The 21,919-nt window shown below is 42.3% G+C and overlaps 1 protein-coding gene across 15 annotated transcripts in view; it reads right to left on the reverse strand.

Annotated features, from left to right (window-relative positions):
- Window positions 1-21,919, reverse strand: part of sgip1a (SH3GL interacting endocytic adaptor 1a) — a 237,199-nt gene that overhangs the window by 203,016 nt on the left and 12,264 nt on the right. Inside the window, exon 1 of one of the 15 annotated variants that reach the window (XM_060919893.1) lies at window positions 15,994-16,011. The exons of the other annotated variants lie outside the window; for them this stretch is intronic. The gene's annotated coding sequence lies outside the window, so the exon portion shown is untranslated. Of the gene's footprint in view, window positions 1-15,993; window positions 16,012-21,919 lie in introns of those variants that run through there. 15 annotated transcript variants of the gene reach the window in all.

The following is a 21,919-nucleotide window of genomic DNA, read 5'->3' on the forward strand; positions in this document are numbered from 1 at the left end:
CCCCTGTCCCAACTTTTTTGGGATGTGTTGAAGGCATCAATGAGTATATATTTACTAAAAAATAAATAAAATAAAGTTTAGGAGTTTGAACATTAAATGTCTGGTCTTTGTATTATATTCAGTTAAATATAGGTTGAAAAGGATTTGTAAATCATTGCTTTTTTTTTATTTTATTTACGTTTTAAACAGCGTCCCGACTTTTTTGGACTTGGGGTTGTAATGCAATCTATTCACTCCTGAGAATATTCTCATGTCTTGCATATTCATGAATTGTAATTACTGGTAAAAACCTACATTGTGAAAAACGACCGAATTTTGAAATTGGATTTTAAGAGCTCCATAATATGATGTCTATTTGTGTACTTGACGTATCAAGTTGTCATTAGATGTCACCATAATGCAGCTATGATGGCGTATGAAGGCCATTGTAGGGGAGAAAATGGAGCTGGGGGAAGGGGGCAATATTCAGAGAAAAAAAAAACTGAATTTCCATGATTAAAGTAAAACATTTGCAATGGAAAAAAAAAGTAAAGAAAAAAACCCACTCAGAAATACTGAGATTAAAAAGTCAGAAATTCCAAGATTAAGAAATCACAAGTTAATGAGGGGAAAAACAAAACAAAACAAAACCAAAACTCATTAATGATCTCATGCTTCCTGGATTCTTGGGTGCAGTGAATTCAGAGGAGGAAAGTCTGCATTTCAGCTCAGCCGTTTCAAACTAACAGAGATTCGGGCAGAAGAGAAGAATTCACACACTGAAATTAATGGGAACTTGATCCTGCACAATAATTACAATATACATTTACAAACAGCTCTGGCAAAAAAAAAAAGGACACAGATAAATAAAGCTGTTCGGCTTATACATTCAGGTATCCAGGAAGTGCAACAATCATGTGCTTCCCAGCCCCTTCCAAGGTGAAGTTTTAGATAAAGACCACAGTGAGACCAGCTGTGATGTATGGATTGGAGACAGCACCCTCAACGAAGAGACAGGAGGCAAAGTTGGAGGTGGCGGAGTTGAGGATGTTAAGGTTTGCGATGGGAGGTTGGACAGGATAAGGAACGAGCACATCAGAGGGACAGCACATGTGGAGAGCTTAGGAATTAAGCTAAGAGAGATGAGACGGAGATGGTATGGGCACACCCTGAGAAGAGATGCGGAGCATGTTGGAAGGAGAATGTTGAGGATGGAGCTGCCAGGCACACAAAAACGAGGAAGGCCAAAGAGGAGATACATGGATGTGGTGAGAGAGAGGACATGAAAGTGGCAGGTGTGGTAGAGAAGGATGTGGAAGACAGGGAGCAATGGAGATGAAAGATCCGCTGTGGCAACCCCTAATCGGGAGCAGCCAAAAGATGATGATGATATATAAATGAATTTGTTGCATTTTAATCTCAATTTCTGAAATGTTTCCCCCTCATAAAGCTGTGACTTTTTAAATCTCAGAGAATATCCAAGTTTTTTTCTCAGAAGTTCTGAGTTTTTTCTTAAAATATTACCTTACTAATACATTCATCCATCTACGGTATCCATTATCTGTAACCGCTTATCCTGTACAGGGTCGGAGGCAAACTGGAGCCTATCCCAGCTGACTATGGCCGAGAGGCGGATTACACCCTGGACAAGTCGCCAGATCATCGCAGGGCTGACACATATGGCCCTTTTCCACTACCCTTTTTCAGCTCACTTCAGCTCGCTTCAGCGCACTTCAGCCCGACACGGCTCGCGTTTCGACTACCAAAAACCAGCACGACTCAGCTCGCTTCAGCCCTGCTTAGCCCCTAAAACTCGCACCGTTTTGGAGTGGGGCTGAAGCGAGCCAAGACGAGCCGAGTGAGGTTGGGGGCGTGAGCAGACACTCCCCTGTGCACTGATTGGTGAGGAGGAGTGTCCTCACATGCCCACACACGCCCCGCGAGCACGCTGGGATCTGTAAACACCGTAAACCCGGAAGAAGAATAATTACGAATTGCGAGAATTTCTGAAGCCTTATGCGCCTCACCTCATCTATACGCTCTTGCCAGTATCTGTTGGCGTTGTCGGTGACAACAAGCCACAGCACCAAGACCAGCCACACTAACGACTCCATGTCCTCCATGTTTATTGTTTACTATTCGGGTCGTGAGACTACCGCTTAAAAGCTCACTGAATCAGTGACATACAGAGCATCGTGCACGAGTTCGCGGAGCGCAAGGCTCGCCGTATGCCCTTCAAATAATGCGCGCAGTAGGCTATTGATGTTTTATTATGAGCCATGTACAGTATGTCGCCTAATGTTTTTTTGTTTCTGAGTTACATGTTCGTTTGAAGGACTTAATGTACAAAATAACATAGTTGCACCCCGTAGTGTTGAAATTGGTAAACACAGTGCATTCAGTGAGGTTTGCACCGCCCTCCTTTTATTTCTGACTCTTCCTGTCACCGTTGCAACCTCTGAGCGCTCATTCGTATGCCCTTCAAATAATGTGCGCAGTATAGGCTATTGATGTTTTATTATGAGCCATGTACAGTATCCTAATGTTTTTTGTTTCTGAGTTACATGTTCGTTTGAAGGACTTGATGTACTAAATAACATAGTTGCACCCGGTAGTGTTGAAATTGGTAAACACCGCAGTTGCGGACATTTTGTAGCCTAAAATGATGTTATGATAAGCTTTAATAAAGGGCCCGGTCATTTGCCCCGCCCCCGGCCCGGCTCTGACTTGTTCCGCCACTGTCACTGATGTCACTGTTTGCGCTGCTTAACGACATCACGTGACATCCACCCACTTTCGCTAACTCCACCCAATGTGTCCACCCACTTCCAGCCAGCACGGTTCAGCGCGGTTGTAGTCGAAATGCAACTCCAACAGCCCCGCTCAGCTCGACTCAGCTCGACTCAGCACGGCACGACTCAGCCGCGTTTGTAGTGGAAAAGCGGCAATAGAGACAAACAACCATTCACACTCACACCTACGGTCAATTTAGAGCTACCAATTAGCCTAACCTGCATGTGAAGGACTGTGGGGGAAATCGGAGCACCCGGAGGAAACCCACAGACATGCAAACTCCACAAAGAAAGGCCCTTGTTGTCCACCGGGCTCGAACCCAGAACCTTCTTGCTGTGAGGTGACAGTGCTAATCACTACACCACTGTGCCACCCCCTGCTAATACAAGAGAGTACAATTAAAACTAATAACTGAGTATTCCTCTACAGCAACTCAAAATGCTGTATTCAAACAAACAGTGGCGACACTGAAGAATTTGAAATTGTGTCTGGTGTGAGACAGGGATGCAGCCTATCCCCTTTTCTCTTTATCATACTCATTGGCTACGTTATGAGAACTGCAATGAAAAATCCATTATATGGAATAACCTTGAATGGTGAGAAGAAGCTTACAGACTTACAACCCCGATTCCAAAAAAGTTGGGACAAAGTAAAAATTGTAAATAAAAACGGAATGCGATAATTTACAAAATCTCAAAAACTGATATTGTATTCACAATAGAACATAGACAACATATCAAATGTCGAAAGTGAGACATTTTGAAATTTCATGCCAAATATTGGCTCATTTGAAATTTCATGACAGTAACACATCTCAAAAAAGTTGGGACAGGGGCAATAAGAGGCTGGAAAAGTTAAAGGTACAAAAAAGGAACAGCTGGAGGACCAAATTGCAACTCAGTAGGTCAATTGGCAATAGGTCATTAACATGACTGGGTATAAAAAGAGCATCTTGGAGTGGCAGCGGCTCTCAGAAGTAAAGATGGGAAGAGGATCACTAATCCCCCTAATTCTGCGCCGACAAATAGTGGAGCGATATCAGAAAGGAGTTCGACAGTGTAAAATTGCAAAGAGTTTGAACATATCATCATCTACAGTGCATAATATCATCAAAAGATTCAGAGAATCTGGAAGAATCTCTGTGCGTAAGGGTCGAGGCCGGAAAACCATACTGGGTGCCCGTGATCTTCGGGCCCTTAGACGGCACTGCATCACATACAGGCATGCTTCTGTATTGGAAATCACAAAATGGGCTCAGGAATATTTCCAGAGAACATTATCTGTGAACACAATTCACCGTGCCATCCGCCGTTGCCAGCTAGAACTCTATAGTTCAAAGAAGAAGCCGTATCTAAACATGATCAAGAAGCGCAGACGTCTTCTCTGGGCCAAGGCTCATTTAAAATGGACTGTGGCAAAGTGGAAAACTGTTCTGTGGTCAGATGAATCAAAATTTGAAGTTCTTTATGGAAATCAGGGACGCCGTGTCATTCGGACTAAAGAGGAGAAGGACGACCCAAGTTGTTGTCAGCGCTCAGTTCAGAAGCCTGCATCTCTGATGGTATGGGGTTGCATTAGTGCGTGTGGCATGGGCAGCTTACACATCTGGAAAGACACCATCAAAGCTGAAAGGTATATCCAGGTTCTAGAGCAACATATGCTCCCATCCAGACGATGTCTCTTTCAGGGAAGACCTTGCATTTTCCAACATGACAATGCCAAACCACATACTACATCAATTACAGCATCATGGCTGCGTAGAAGAAGGGTCCAGGTACTGAACTGGCCAGCCTGCATTCCAGATCTTTCACCCATAGAAAACATTTGGTGTATCATAAAATGGAAGATACGACAAAAAAGACCTAAGACAGTTGAGCAACTAGAATCCTACATTAGACAAGAATGGGTTAGCATTCCTATCCCTAAACTTGAGCAACTTGTCTCCTCAGCCCCCAGACGTTTACAGACTGTTGTAAAGAGAAAAGGGGATGTCTCACAGTGGTAAACATGGCCTTGTCCCAACTTTTTTGAGATGTGTTGTTGTCATGAAATTTAAAACCACCTAATTTTTCTCTTTAAATGATACATTTTCTCAGTTTAAACATTTGATATATGTCATTTATGTTCTATTCTGAATAAAATATGGAATTTTGAAACTTCCACATCATTGCATTCCGGTTTTATTTACAATTTGTACTTTGTCCCAACATTTTTGGAATCGGGGTTGTAGATTTTGCAGACGATCTTGCAATACTAGCAGTGGATGACACAACTCTACAAGATATGACAAGAAGTTTGGAACAAAATGCTGCCAAGGTGGGTCTATGTACCGTATAAGTAGTGAGAAGACAAAGACACTGCATGTGGGTAACCAAGCTAGTCCACAACCAATTACTGTCAACCAACAACCTGTTGAAGATATCAGCCACTTCATATATTTGGGAAGCACTATGGCTAGTGATGGCAACATAGACCAAGACATCGATGTCAGACTGGGAAAACCGGCAGCCGTTTTCGGGAAGCTTAACAACATATGGAACTTGAAGACCATCTCACTGAGTATTAAATTACAACTATACACATCCATAGTGATCTCAACAGCAACTTATGCATGCGAGACCTGGAAAAGCACTAACATAACAGCACACAAACTTGACGTATTCCACCAAAGATGCCTGAGGAAAATACTGAAGATCACATACAGAGACAGAATCAGAAATGAAGAACAACTAGCAAGAACTGGGCAACAACGGCTAAGTGTAACAGTAGAACAATGCAGAATGAGGTTTGCCGGACACATACTTAGATGGGACAACAACAGGTTGGCGAAGCAAGCAATACATTGGTCACCAACAGATGGAAGACGCAGGAGGAGCAGACCTAAGACAACACTTGGCGGTGAGGGGACTCACATGGGAAGAGGGAAACAACGCTGCCCAAGACAGAAGACGATGGAGAGGAAATGCCACCCTTTGTCCCCCCAGGGATTGGAGGAACTAATAATATTTTTTTTAAAAACTATTATAAAATGCATTTAAAAATAATTAGCTTTATTTTTTTCGCGGTACGGTTTCCATCAAATGCTGCGCTCCGATTGGCTGGCGAGCGGGTCCGTACCCTACGATACGGACCCCGGTTATGGACCTCTGGCGACTCGCTCGTTCACAACAACAAACAGAGTAGCATTTTTTGTCAACATTTATCTTTTTTTTAATAAGATTTATTTATAAGATTATCAAAAATCTTATAAATTTTTGCCAGCATTTCTCAGGAGAATAGCATTAATTTTACAGCATGGATAGTGATAACGACAGTGTTCACAGCGAAAGCGAGTTTTACTACCCTGAGGAAGAAGAAATAAAAGAAAACATTTCAGGAGAAAGCTAAAAACCTCTAACTGCTGCTAACGCCGAGCAAAAACATGGCTGAATCCTGAATGACTCATTTGTATAAATAGGGGACTACATAGGCAGCAAAGTGTAGTTTTTTTCCTGCCATGGAAGTGCACTTGTATACTGAGGAGGAAGCAATTTGCATTACAGCCGTGAATGAGGATCCAAAATGGCGGCTCGCCTCGGCTCGGTTTTCCCTTTCGGGCGCTCTCGTTTTCTGTTAGAATTTGGTAAAGAAAAAAATAAATATATTATTTACCAGCTTAAGGTCGGTCTGTATGGTGAAATACCGTGACCTCGGCCTTGAATACCGACCTCGGCCCAGAGGGCCTCGCTCAGTACTTTCAAGACCTCGGTCACAGTATTTCACGATACGGACCTCCCAGCTGGTAAATAACATACTATATATATATATATATATATATATATATATATATATATATATATATTTTAGCTTTAACAGCTGCTTGTTATTTTTTCATTCATTCATGAGTAACGGATTTATTCTGGTCAGGGTCATCCTAGGAACACGGTGTACACCGCACACACAGAGGGCAATTAGCATAGCCAACCTACTTACCACCATGCTTTTAATAGGAGGGAGGAAACCAGAGAACCCTGAGGAAACCCATATGGAGAAAACATGTAAAACTTCACATGGGCAGTAATCTGAGCTCAGTATCTAACTGAGGACCCTGGATATTGAAGCAGAAACGCGACCCACTATACCACCGTGACCTTTTTTTTTCCTTTTTTGCTGATTTAGACACTGCATTTTTTATTTATGCTTCGCTACATTTTTAGCTTTTGTTACAACATCCATAGAAAGTCTTTATAAGGCACATGGAGCTGTTAAGACATCATTGTGTCTCACATCAGAGAGCTCAGGAATTAAGGCAATAGCTCTTGTCTACACTTCTCACTCTTACTGGACAGACTATGACCTTAACAGGAGAGGCACAGAGTGCACGTAACCAAGACTTCGTTTGAACAATGCCTACTTCTTCTCAGTTTAAAAAAAAAAAAAAAAGGGCTCAAAATAATGAAGGTCAACAGAACACACTGCTGTCTAAATAACCAACATTTAAAAAAAAATAAATATATAGCTCGACTAAAAGAATGTAGGTGCATATAAGGATGTTCTAGGAGCTTGAAGTCCTCGCTTCCAAACTGCACAAGCAATGGAAGTGTAGAACACTACGCAAGAACTGCTATAAAGTGAAATTTGACCAAGTTTACTCTTAATAACATAAGGAAAGAAACACAATCAGACGTGCCGGTACAGGTAAATAATCTACGGTGTTGCATAAGGCTCTCTTTTTTCCTCTCTCTCTTGAAGTTAATAAAAAGTCACAAAAACAGTGCAGCGTATCATGTTCTAGAGAAACCAGAAAGCACAAAGTCTTCTGCGGAAGAACCTTCAATACAGCAGAACTGGCCTATTTAGAGCATCCGGACAACCGAGATTCCTTCTGTACATGTTACTTAAAGTGATCGTCCATTTTTCATCGATCATACGCTTTTCTTGTTGAATAACAACATGGTTTCTTAATACGTTTTCTTTTCTTTTTAGCCTAAGTAGAGCATCTGCTATACAAGTCCCTGTGAGTGAGCTGTTGCTATAGAAATGAACTTCTTTTAATCACCACCTTCATATGTGAGAATTTAAAAAAAGTTTTTTTTTTAAAGTTAATCATTAAAGCCTAGCAAGAACCAAAAGTACCTCACTTGTGACATCCATTTGTTGAAAGAACACATCAGTGTAACTTCCAAGAAAAAAACACACCTCCTTGAAGAACGCTTTCTTAAAGGTAAACAAAACCCACGTCCACATATTCACAAGGAAGTGACAGATTTAGTTATTTCAGACTTCAAGGGCAATTTCACCAAAAGACACATTTACAGTGGGGCAAAAAAAGTATTTAGTCAGCCACCAATTGTGCAAGTTCTCCCACTTAAAAAGATGAGAGGCCTGTAATTTTCATCACAGGTACACTTCAACTATGAGAGACAGAATGGGGGAAAGAATCCAGGAAATCACATTGTAGGATTTTTAATGAATTAATTGGTAAATTCCTCAGTGAAATAAGTATTTGGTCACCTACTAACAAGCAAGATTTCTGGCTCTCACAGACCTGTAACTTCTTCTTTAAGAGGCTCCTCTGTCCTCCACTTGTTACCTGTATTAATGGCACCTGTTTGAACTCGTTATCAGTATAAAAGACACCTGTCCACAACCTCAAACAGTCACACTCCAAACTCCACTATGGCCAAGACCAAAGAGCTGTCAAAGGACACCAGAAACAAAATTGTAGACCTGCACCAGGCTGGGAAGACTGAATCTGCAATAGGTAAGCAGCTTGGTGTGAAGAAATCAACTGTGGGAGCAATTATTAGAAAATGGAAGACATACAAGACCACTGATAATCTCCCTCGATCTGGGGCTCCACGCAAGATCTCACCCCGTGGGGTCAAAATGATCACAAGAACGGTGAGCAAAAATCCCAGAACCACACGGGGGGACCTAGTGAATGACCTGCAGAGAGCTGGGACCAAAGTAACAAAGGCTACCATCAGTAACACACTACGCCGCCAGGTACTCAAATCCTGCAGTGCCAGACGTGTCCCCCTGCTTAAGCCAGTACATGTCCAGGCCCGTCTGAAGTTTGCTAGAGAGCATTTGGATGATCCAGAAGAGGATTGGGAGAATGTCATATGGTCAGATGAAACCAAAATAGAACTTTTTGGTAAAAACTCAACTTGTGTTTGGAGGAGAAAGAATGCTGAGTTGCATCCAAAGAACACCATACCTACTGTGAAGCATGGGGGTGGAAACATCATGCTTTGGGGCTGTTTTTCTGCAAAGGGACCAGGACGACTGATCCGTGTAAAGGAAAGAATGAATGGGGCCATGTATCGTGAGATTTTGAGTGAAAACCTCCTTCCATCAGCAAGGGCATTGAAGATGAAACATGGCTGGGTCTTTCAGCATGACAATGACCCCAAACACACCGCCCGGGCAACAAAGGAGTGGCTTCGTAAGAAGCATTTCAAGGTCCTGGAGTGGCCTAGCCAGTCTCCAGATCTCAACCCCATAGAAAATCTTTGGAGGGAGTTGAAAGTCCGTGTTGCCCAGCGACAGCCCCAAAACATCACTGCTCTAGAGGAGATCTGCATGGAGGAATGGGCCAAAATACCAGCAACAGTGTGTGAAAACCTTGTGAAGACTTACAGAAAACGTTTGACCTCTGTCACTGCCAACAAAGGGTATATAACAAAGTATTGAGATGAACTTTTGTTATTGACCAAATACTTATTTTCCACCATAATTTGCAAATAAATTCTTTAAAAATCAGACAATGTGATTTTCTGGATTTTTTTTTCTCATTTTGTCTCTCATAGTTGAAGTGTACCTATGATGAAAATTACAGGCCTCGCTCATCTTTTTAAGTGGGAGAACTTGCACAATTGGTGACTGACTAAATACTTTTTTGCCCCACTGTACATATTTGCCCGAATTATTTTGTTAGTGACGTGGAGAGAAAAGGCTTCTTTGAAGCACAAGACTACTTTCCAAGACCAAGAACATGGAATGAAACAAACCAGCCTATAAAAATGACAGACTCGGCTCAGCAGATGTTAAGCTCCTCCTAACAGTACAATCAATTTGATTACTTATACCTTGTAATCAATTACTGCGAAAAAGTTTGCACAAATATTTCACACCTGAAAAAAAAATAAATTAAAAGAAAAAAAAATCCACTGCTTGCTATGTCATGGAATTACGAGTTGTGCGTCAATCAGACGCAATTTGTTGCTCAATAAACATGCACATCCCTGCTGTTTTCCCTCACTTCTCGGAACAGAAAAATACGATGTATTCAAGTAACTTGGTCCAGTTCCTGACTTCACCACATACAGCATTTCAGGAAAGTAATGACTGGATGTTTGTATAGCACTTTGACGCCACAAATCTGCATTAAGCCCATCTTATTTTTAGATCATCTCCCATAGCTTATGCTAGATAAACATAAACACCCATTTTGACTCTATAAAGCTAATACATTTACAGTTATGTCTTGAAATGTAGACGTTAGACTATAAGCTGCCATAGTGTCCTTGCTCTTAGTGAATAGACTGGACAGGATATCGTTCACATCTTAAAACATGCATGCTTCTGTTACTTATCTTTTAATAAAAATAAACGAATACAAGTTCAGCAAATGATGCCCAGTGAAGTAAATGAGTGAAAAAGTGGAAAATTTAAGCTTGTTGCCCCCTCTCTTAATATAAACTCTCTTGAGAGGGTCTTACTTTAGGCCTTCTAATGATGTCATTATGGTTCATATGTGTGTTTCTAAATGTGTGGTGTGTAAGACAGTAAGACTGAAAATGTGTGCGTGAGTGAGTGAGTGAGTGAGTGAGTGAGTGAGTGAGTGAGTGAGTGAGTGAGTGAATGAGAGAGTGTGTGTGTGTGGTGTGTGTGTGTGTTATTCATACCAGCCCATATGTCCAGGGGGGAATTCAGGCCCAAATAAACATGGCAAACGTTTTCTGAAATCAGTTCCACATCTGCAAATATCTCTGCACCACTCCCTTCTCTGTTTTTCTACTGCCCTCACCTTTCATTTACCTCAGGCAACCTAACACACATCTATACACCTATAAGATTCTAAATAAAACTGATAGATATACAGTGGTGCTTGAAAGTTTGTGAACACTTTAGAATTTTCCAGATTTCTGCATAAATATGACCTAAAACATCATCAGATTTTCACACAAGGCCTAAAAGTAGATACAGAAAACCCAGTTAAACAAATGAGACAGAAATATTATACTTGCTCATTTATTTATTGAGGAAAATGATCCAATATTACATCTCTGTGAGTGGCAAAAGTATGTGAACCTTTGCTTTCAGTATCTGGTGTGACCCCCTTGTGCAGCAATAACTGCAACTAAACGTTTCCGGTAACTGTTGATCAGTCCTGCACACCGGCTTGGAGGAATTTTAGCCCATTCCTCCGTACAGAACAGCTTCAACTCTGGGATGTTGGTGGGTTTCCTCACATGAACTGCTCGCTTCAGGTCCTTCCACAACATTTCCATTGGATTAAGGTCAGGACTTGGACTTGGCCATTCCAAAACATTAACTTTATTCTTCTTTAACCATTCTTTGGTAGAACGACTTGTGTGCTTAGGGTCGTTGTCTTGCTGCATGACCCACCTTCTCTTGAGATTCAGTTCATGGACAGATGTCCTGACATTTTCCTTTAGAATTCCCTGGTATAATTCAGAATTCATTGTTCCATCAATGACAGCAAGCCATCCTGGCCCAGATGCAGCAAAACAGGCCCAAACCATGATACTACCACCACCATGTTTCACAGATGGGATAAGGTTCTTATGCTGGAATGCAGTGTTTTCCTTTCTCCAAACATAACACTTCTCATTTAAACCAAAAAGTTCTATTTTGGTCTCATCTGTCCACAAAGCATTTTTCCAATAGCCTTCTGGCTTGTCCACGTGATCTTTAGCAAACTGCAGATGAGCAGCAATGTTCTTTTTGGAGAGCAGTGGCTTTCTCCTTGCAACCCTACCATGCACACCATTGTTGTTCAGTGCTCTCCTGATGGTGGACTCATGAACATTAACATTAGCTAATGTGAGAGAGGCCTTCAGTTGCTTAGAAGTTACCCTGGGGTCCTTTGTGACCTCGCCGACTATTACACACCTTGCTCTTGGAGTGATCTTTGTTGGTCGACCACTCCTGGGGAGGGTAACAATGGTCTTGAATTTCCTCCATTTGTACACAATCTGTCTGACTGTGGATTGGTGGAGTCCAAACTCTTTAGAGATGGTTTTGTAACCTTTTCCAGCCTGATGAGCATCAACAACGCTTTTTCTGAGGTCCTCAGAAATCTCCTTTGTTCGTGCCATGATACACTTCCCCAAACATGTGTTGTGAAGATCAGACTTTGATAGATCCCTGTTCTTTAAATAAAACAGGGCGCCCACTCACACCTGATTGTCATCCCATTGATTGAAAACGCCTGACTTTAATTTCACCTTCAAATTAACTGCTAATCCTAGAGGTTCACATACTTTTGCCATTCACAGATACGTAATATTGGATCATTTTTCTCAATAAAGAAATGACCAAGTATAATATTTTTGTCTCATCTGTTTAACTGTGTTCTCTTTATCTACTTTTAGGACTTGTGTGAAAATCTGATGATGTTTTAGGTCATATTTATGCAGAAATAAAGAAAATTCCAAAGGGTTCACAAACTTTCAAGCACCACTGTAAATGCCACAATGATGCTAAAAAGAGAAGCACAAGCTGGAACTAGACTGCATTTCCACAGAGAAAATGCAAAGTGTGCTTCCTCAGCTGTGGCAGAGTGTCACTGACAGGAACTGGATCAGACATGAGACCTTACACTAGAAATCTTTTTGGGTTTTTTTACATGATCTAAGTGTGTGTGTTAGTATATGTAGCAAAATGCGTGTACTGTGCATGGCTGCACACTAAAATCTTGGTTTAAACTGGCTCAATTCACAGCGCAACATGACACTTCACGCTCTAAAGTCTTTTTTTACATGATCTACAGTGTCCTGAACCGGTATAGTGCGCCTGGATACAGCTTTTGGACAGATACACCTGTTCTCTCGTTCTTGTCCCCCCAGAGAATGAATGGGGCTCAGGAATTGAACCATCCTGCTCAGACCCACTTCATCAGAGACCCAACAAACTTCATGTGATACCTCAGGCCAACTCCCCCGATATATACATGCAATCGGTTCTGACCCGCACTCATCTTTTCCTTTCTTTTCACTGATCCCTTTTCCCCCTATTCACGTCCATTAAATTTCACTGTGTGCTTAAGTCTGTGCTTGAGTGTACATGTGACAAATAAAGGCTTCTTGGCTTGGCTTCTTCTCCTCCTAACAATTCCTCGTACTTAATACAAAAAAAAAATAATAATAATTCGGTTCCACTCAAGGACAAAGTGAAAACTATCGCTCCAATCGTTTCTCCCCTGATGTTATTGAAGAACACTTATCCTGCCCTTCTTTCATCCACTTCTCTCTCTCGTAGTATCATGGGAGGAGGGAGGGAGGGAGGGAGGGAGGGAGGGAGGGAGGGAGGGAGAGAGATCTACTGGAATTTGGGTTGTGCGTCTACAATGACGAAGATAGGCTCCAGAGCTACCTGCATGACGCATTTAACTGGGTCACTCTAATGGATGTCCAGGTTCCTTAGTGAACTTAACTGAAAGCGAGCTTACGCTTTTAGCCGAGGCCTACTTCTGCTACGTGTCCCTCTGAGGATCCTGTAATGCTAACATCAGATCAAGTCTCCTTGTTTTGGAGCTTTTCTCTGAGGAGCTGGAGAAAGACTTCCTGAAGACATGCTGGGGAATGGCTATGTAGGGCAACCACGATGTGTAGAAGTTCTGGGAGCTTGTGGTGGCCCGACACATTACTACGACACTTTATATTGTTTTATCCTTGAAATTTGTCTGTATATGAATGCAACTACAGCAGGTCAGCATGATATCGATATCAACTACTCCCATCAAAGCCTTTATGGACTCATTAAACAGAAATTACATCAGTCAAGTCATACAAAAACTATTACTTCACAGTAAAATGACTGTACAGAAGTGAAGGAACACTTTTCAAGATGTACAGACGCCTGCACCTTTCTAAGAGAATAGGTCGTGTTTTCCTCATCTCATCTCATTATCTCTAGCCGCTTTATCCTGTTCTACAGGGTCGCAGGCAAGCTGGAGCCTATCCCAGCTGACTACGGGCGAAAGGCGGGGTACACCCTGGACAAGTCGCCAGGTCATCACAGGGCTGACACATAGACAACCATTCACACTCACATTCACACCTACGGTCAATTTAGAGTCACCAGTTAACCTAACCTGCATGTCTTTGGACTGTGGGGGAAACCGGAGCACCCGGAGGAAACCCACGCGGACACGGGGAGAACATGCAAACTCTGCACAGAAAGGCCCTCGCCGGCCACGGGGCTCGAACCCGGACCTTCTTGCTGTGAGGCGACAGCGCTAACCACTACACCACCGTGCCGCCCCTCGTGTTTTCCTTTCATTGAATATATATTTTTCATTGCTTTACACCTCATTTTGATCATGGTTTATAGGTGAAATTTGACAAAGACCAATGTAAATAATGAACTTGATGTATTTACTCCTGAATCAAAATTATTTAATTTAGAACATTACATTAACATTACAGGCCTTTAGCAGACGCTGTTATCCAGAGCAACATACAATATATCCAGAGCAGCCTGGGCAGCAGTTAGGGGTTAGGTGCCTTGCTCAAGTGCGCTTCAGTCATTCATTCCTGCTGGTCCAGGGAATTGAACCAGCAACTTTTAGTCCCAAAGCTGCTTCTCTAACCATTAGTAGGCCATGACTTCCCTACTCCCAATATTAACTATAATAGTTCTGACTTAGACGACATCCACACGACAACGGCAACGAGATGTTATTTAAAAATATATCGCGTCCAAATGGGCAACAATCAGTAAAATATCAGCTCCATATGGCAACGCAACGCTTGCTGAAAACGATGCAATACACATGCCACACCTCTAGGGGCACTGTAAGACGGTCCCTTCGGAGACACCAGAACAATAGAAGAAGTAAGGATGCATGCGCATAAACTATTATGCGCGAGACTTCATATTAGCCACAAAGTCAGGAAAATCTGTTCGTAAAATTACATTATAATGACCAAATACAATGAAAAGTATTTTTCCAGTCTCACCTGTGAAAGGTAATCCCATGTGATCTCGTTTGGACGGCAAACCTGTTGGTAAAGTTAAACGCAGCTAATCTTTATTCTCCGCTTTGACCTCTCCAATATGGCGGCGAGGATGAAACATGATTCTACGCGGAAGGCGGCGTCTTTAATGGTCCGGAATAAATTGAATGATACACGTTGATGGATTAATTTGTTGTTTCTCACCTGTGAAAGGTAATCCCATATGATCTCGTTTGGACGGTAAACCTGTTGGTACAGTTAAACGCAGCTAATCTTTATTCTCCGCTTTGACCTCTCTAATATGGCGGCGAGGATGACGTATGATTCTACGCGGAAGGCAGCGTCTTTAATGGTCCGGAATAAATTGGATTAATTTGCTCCTCTACGCCCTTTTTGAGGAATGTATTGTCGGACTTAAATCAACATCTGAAGAGGTGAGATCGCTCCTTTTTTCCCCTATTTTTGCTGGCGGGATTGCACCATTACACAAATATTCACAGTGAAAATATTTTGTAAGCGCGTTTCATGAACCAAGTTATAGGATTTGTTGACAACTCGCATCGCAATGAGAAGATCATTGGCACTACTGGTGTTAAGAATCAGACCATTTCATAAATGAATATTTTGCTGTAAAGCTGCAGTGTTTGTACAATTGCATGTTTTTGCTTCACTATTACTGTCACTATTCTGCTTCTTGCATTACTACTGTGAACTAACACTGAACATAATAATAATAATAATAATAATAATAATAATATCCAAGCTCGTGTTTCACTCTCACTAGTGCTCTGTAAGGCTTTTTCCTGGTGATATTCGTTACACTTCTACCCGGCGTGAAGCACTCAGTCATGTGGTTGTGACGTCATCGTAAACAAATCCGTTCTACTCATCCAGACGACTTCACAACGGCAACGTTGCCAGATCTTTCCACTCTGGAACCCATTCTCAAAAAGATTGCGTTTTGGGCACCCAAAACGCCGGTGCCGTGTGGACGCCAGGCCTAAACGATAAGCAATTGTATCGGAGTCACCTGAATCCGTTGCCGTGTGGACAGGGCCTTAGGCCCTGTGATGACCTGGCGACTTGTCCAGGGTGTACCCCGCCTTTCGCCCGTAGTCAGCCGGGATAGGCTCCAGTTTGCCTGCGACCCTGTAGAACAGGATAAAACGGCTAGAGATGATGAGATGAGAAGAGTTCTGACTTAAAATTAAATTGTTTAAAATAAAAAGTCACTTTCATTTCGAACTCAAGAGAAGCAGCCAACAAGTGTTCAATCATTTTTTCCTCCTCTTCTAGCCAAAAACATGAGATTTTTACGCTATACTACCGTAACTAGCTCACTGGTCCAGCACTGGCGCTTTCTAATACACATTGCACTGTTATACCTTAAGCATTTAGGAGAGGATAGTCATTCCCACAGTTGCTGGCTTATTAGAGATCAGGCCAACAGCAGCTGTGAAAGACTGACTGGGTCAGGAAAAGGTGAGCAGGCAGCATGAGCACTATGACGTACCTCGGGGCTTGGATTGCATTACAGCCCGTTAGCTGCATGACAGCGACATGACCACAGCGTGGAATCATATTACGTCAAATGACCTGGTAACTCTTCCATTTCAACTGCAAGAGTCTTGGTTCAATATCACTTACATGCTCGTCTTTACATAATATATTCTCGCAGCAGCTGTTGAAAGTATTCTAAGCAAAATGCTGTCTAACAGTATACTGTTACTCTTTGACGCCAGAGCTCATGCAGAGGATCTGATCGTTTGACTGTCTCACTCTTTTGCACAGTCGCTTTAAGAGAAGTCTGTCTTTCCCTGAACCTCACCACCCTCCTGCTTTTGGCAACTTCATGAATTCCTTTAATGTGAACCATTGCATGCGTGTGTAACAAATTTTAACAAGCTGTTAGATTCTCTCAAGTGCATGTCATTTGAAGCAGATCACCATGGTACTGACTTCAACAGACCCCCTGTCACCGGCCTCAGGCTGAGGTCCAGTGAAAATAAGAACAAGCTATTCAAACCAAATCGATAGTTTTACTATAATTTACTCAAGCTTCCTTAAAGGATAAGGCAACTTTTGTACAGTGTGTGTAATAGGAGAAAAACATACGAGTGATTCCACGCTTATGGGTACTGAAATGAGGACATGAACTTATTCACCTAAAACCATTTCTTTTTTTACCATCAGGTCACAAAACATGTAATCTTTAATGAATGATATGTTAAAAGATAACTTTAATTTTCTGAGATGTAATAAAAACATATTTATATGCCAAAGTCAGAACGTAACAGAAGTGTTGTGGACATATATATTCTCAATTTTAACAATGTCGAATTACTTTTTGAAACATAGGAAGGTGATGTTTTAGCAAATATAATTAATAAACATGTGTAGTAGAATAAACATACACATTCTTTCAATAAGATTAACATGGTATATAGCTAGATTGTAATTAATTTGTAACAGACGCGAGATGGACAATCGTAACAGAAGTAATGTAACAGACATCATTTTGGAACTCATAGGCTTGACTTTGGCATATAAATATGTTTTTATTACATCTCAGAAAATTAAAGTTATCTTTTAACATATCATTCATTAAAGATTACATGTTTTGTGACCTGATGGTAAAAAAAGAAATGGTTTTAGGTGAATAAGTTCATGTCCCCATTTCAGTACCCATAAGCGTGGAATCATCTCATCTCATCTCATTATCTCTAGCCGCTTTATCCTTCTACAGGGTCGCAGGCAAGCTGGAGCCTATCCCAGCTGACTACAGGCGAAAGGCGGGGTACACCCTGGACAAGTCGCCAGGTCATCACAGGGCTGACACATAGGCTACGTTCACACTGCAGGCTGAAGTGACTCAAATCCGATCTTTTCGCCCATATGTGACCTGTATCCGATCTTTTATTGACAATATGAACGACACAGATCCGATTTTTTCAAATCCGACCCAGGCCGTTTGGATATGTGGTCCTAATTCCGATTCCTATCCGCTCTTTTCATATGCGACTTCAGTCTGAACCGCCAGGTCGCATTCATCCGACTTGCACGTCATCAACAAGCCACAAACGTCACTATTCTGCGCTGAAGTAGGCGGCGGGTCTCTCAAAAAAGTTACAACAACATGGCCCATAATCACGGGCGCAGATAGAGGGTGGGACGAGTCAGATTTAAATTCACCTCGTTCGGTCCCCCCCACTTATAGGGAGGAAAAAACGTCTATGCTGTCTTTCTTTGCATAAGGCAAACCTCACGGAAAAATCAAAAGACTAATTACCATTCGGTTTATTGAGGTGCACAGCAGTGTATACATAGTTGCAACAACTCACATAAAATAAAACAAAGACTGATATTCGGTTGGTTGAGCTGCGCAGACTGCACAGGTTGCGAGCTCGAGCTTGGTTGCTATGGTTACTAACAACAAGTTTGACAGGCATATCGGGGTTGGGGTTGGTTTGCTGGCAGCTTTGTCCCCCCCCCCAGTTTTTTGTCCCTCCCAGTTCAAAAAACGCATCTGCGCCCCTGCGCATGACATCAATGCCAGGGATGCTTCGGGCTGTGAAGGTTCTGAATCTTCTCAGTGGAAGGACGCAGAGGTTAGGGAGCTGATTTCCATTTGGGGGGATGCAGCTATTCAAGCTAGATTGGATGGGTCATACCGCAACCGGGCGGTTTTATTTCCGTAAACACTGGCCATGCTCACTGCGTGTGACGTCGTCGTATCCTGCAATGCGCATGTGGAACACTTTTAGGTCGCTTTTCGTTCATACTGAGGACCACATACAAGTCGCATATATTTGTTAATGTGAACGACCTCACAAAAAAAATCGGATTTCACAAAAAAATCGGAATTGAGCATTAAGCCTTGCAGTGTGAACGTAGCGCTAGACACAGACAACCATTCACACTCACATTCACACCTACGGTCAATTTAGAGCCACCAGTTAACCTAACCTGCATGTCTTTGGACTGTGGGGGAAACCGGAGCACCCGGAGGAAACCCACGCGGACACGGGGAGAACATGCAAACTCCACACAGAAAGGCCCTCGCCGGCCCTGGGGCTCGAACCCAGGACCTTCTTGCTGTGAGGCGACACCGCTAACCACTACACCACCGTGCCGCCAGCGTGGAATCACTCGTAATCAATTCCGTTAATTATTTCCATTATATATCGAACATGAAAAAATATTTTTAACTTTGAAATCATGAATTGACACAGAGGAGCCGAAGTTGGAGGAGGCAGCCATTTTGAGATTGTGGGCAACTATAAACCAATCAGAATCTTTCGTTAATGCGCCTCCCTCTGATCTGTGACGTCACTGGGCCCATGAAAACAGTGTTTACAAACAGATCACTGTGAGGACAGTAAGGAGTCCCGCCGGGTGGCTTGTATCCGATTCGTTTATATCCCGACCTTGTCAGCTGTCAGATTTATGTTCATGGACCCGGTAAGCTGGTAAATAATATATATTTTTTTTTCTTTACCAAATTCTAACAGAAAACGAGAGCGCCCGAAAGGGAAAACCGAGCCGAGCCGCTTCACGCATGCGCAGTAGGCTTGGTAGGACAAATCCAAATAGGAGTCATTCAGGATTCAGCCATGTTTTTGCTCCGTGTTTTTACTCGACCCAAAGTTATACAGTATTATGAGCTTTAAGTTGCATAAATAAAACCATTTGGTGAAACTTTGAAGAAGCGATTGTACTGGTTTTTTACCTTATTACCATGAAGCACTGAAGAGTTCTTTTCAGTGGTGGGCCGCATGACGTCACGCAGTAGATCAATATGGCGGAACGCATCTTCGCTGAGCTTAGCGCAAGCCCATATTATTAAAAGTTAAAAGATACTGTTATGCGGTCTGTTCTTTCTCTATAAATTCCATGATCGATTACTTTATATATTTATCTATCTATTTGTGGTGATTTTGTACAAAAGTTGCCTTATCCTTTAATATTTCCTCACTCAGTAATAAAACAGCAATGTACTGTAGTATAGTCAAGAAATAACCCCTCCAAAAGTGACCATCAGGGTAACAGTAAACAAATCAAAATTTAAAAAAGTACTGACATCAACAACAGTATTCATTGTTCAAATAGGAAAACAGTACGGGTTTTTTTTCCTTCCCCTTTTTGGAATTATTTTGTTTTACTACCACTGTACAAACAGGTCCACTTTCACAACAGTCAAAGAGCAAAACCGGTAAAGCAGATACAAGAACCAGGGCATGTGGCAAAAAAAAAAAAAAAAAAAAATTTATTATTATGGTCTGATGATATAACGCACAAGCAAAACAGCTCTTTTTTTGAAAGCAACATACCTAATGCCACACACTCAACCCGCCGTAAGCGTTTTGGACATGCACAGGTTGCAGGGTTTGGTAGCTCGCAGCCATGCCGCAGGGTCGTGGTGAACCCGGGGGAAAGTTTGGGGAAGGAGTACAGGCAAAGTACTTGTCAAGTACAGGTTGCACACCTGACTTCCTCGAGGCGTGGGAAAAATTGCGCTGCTAGCCCATGGAAAGCGTATGTCTGACGCACGTGATCAGTGCGTGTTCCGTGAGTGTGGAGTGCATGCGACTTGCATTTTACCAGGTTCCTGCGCTAGGAGTACAGGCCGCACTTGTGAAGCATATGTGGCGCACGTGATTAGCATGTGACAATCACTCATAACTTGCGTGTGATGCAAGCCAGGAGTGGGTATAAAACCAGCGTGGCTGCAGCATTCTGCGTCTGTCTTTAGGCTGAAGAACAATGAATATTTTGTGGGAAAAATGTGAAAAATTTTCAGTTTAAAGTTTAGAAAATGGGACCCAAGAAGAAGCGAGCAAAAGTGAAGTAACCCAGCCTGAAACAGCAGAGGGGGAGGAAGAATTTGATGATGACGGCAGCAGCACCGGCGAGCCCTGCACGGACAGGGAGAAGTACGCCTTCAAGCTGGCAGAAGGCACAGCACCCCGCCAGAGATATTTTCACAGGTAAATACTAATTAAACCTCTTGCACTATAATAGACATGCTTTAAACATTCATTTCAGTAACTATATGCCTATGTAATTAATATTATATATGCTGATTTTCATGTATGTTTCAGCTAACGACACCCAGAAGTGAAGACATTGCAATCCCATCATCGCTGTCAGGCCATTGTGCCATGCTCAGCGATAAAGACAAGGACATCTCAACACCCCGTCCCACCACTCAGCAGGAGTAGGAGCAGGACAGTAGCTCGGAGTCAAAGTGTGTTTCAGTGCTCAAACCGTTGGGCTATTTAGTTGGGATTTTTTTACAGTGTAATAAAATGCGTTATTCCCTTATACTCATGTTTTATTATTTGACATTTGCATGGTAAATTAACATGTACTCAAATAAAAACAGCAAATGAGGTGGTCTTCTTCCTTTCTACAATGCTACACGATACATGATCAGCTCCTCCCCCAATATATATACCCAGACTCTTGCCCCTTGTGTCGCATGCCACACATGGGGGTAGAAAGTGAGATGTACTTCTGTCTTGGGGGCTGCACAAATAGCAAGTGTGGAGTACTTGTGTAGTACTTCTGAGGTACGTCACTCATGCAATGACCGTGCGTCTTACTGTCATTGCAAAAAGCCCCAAATAGTCGTGCTGTTAACTTGGTTCAGAAGTACAAAAGGAGTACGGGTCCCGTATGTAGTGTATGCATTCTTGATTTTTCGCAAGACCCATAGAATTTGCATGTGAAGGACCAAAAGTCTCCACGGCCAGTCTGCGACCTTCTACGGCGCTGAACACACACAAGTGTTGCGCAAGTCTCAAGAATGGTTTTACCAAATATTTTACCGTAGACCACCTGTAGTAGCACATACAGCGGGTTGTGAGAGAGCCTTAATCAATTCAAACCACCATTTCCTTTTAAACAAAGTGTACATCCACCCTGAGTTTACTGGTCAAATACACATCTACCTT

The sequence above is a fragment of the Neoarius graeffei genome, chromosome 4 (assembly GCF_027579695.1).
Source record: "Neoarius graeffei isolate fNeoGra1 chromosome 4, fNeoGra1.pri, whole genome shotgun sequence".
NCBI lineage: Eukaryota > Metazoa > Chordata > Actinopteri > Siluriformes > Ariidae > Neoarius > Neoarius graeffei.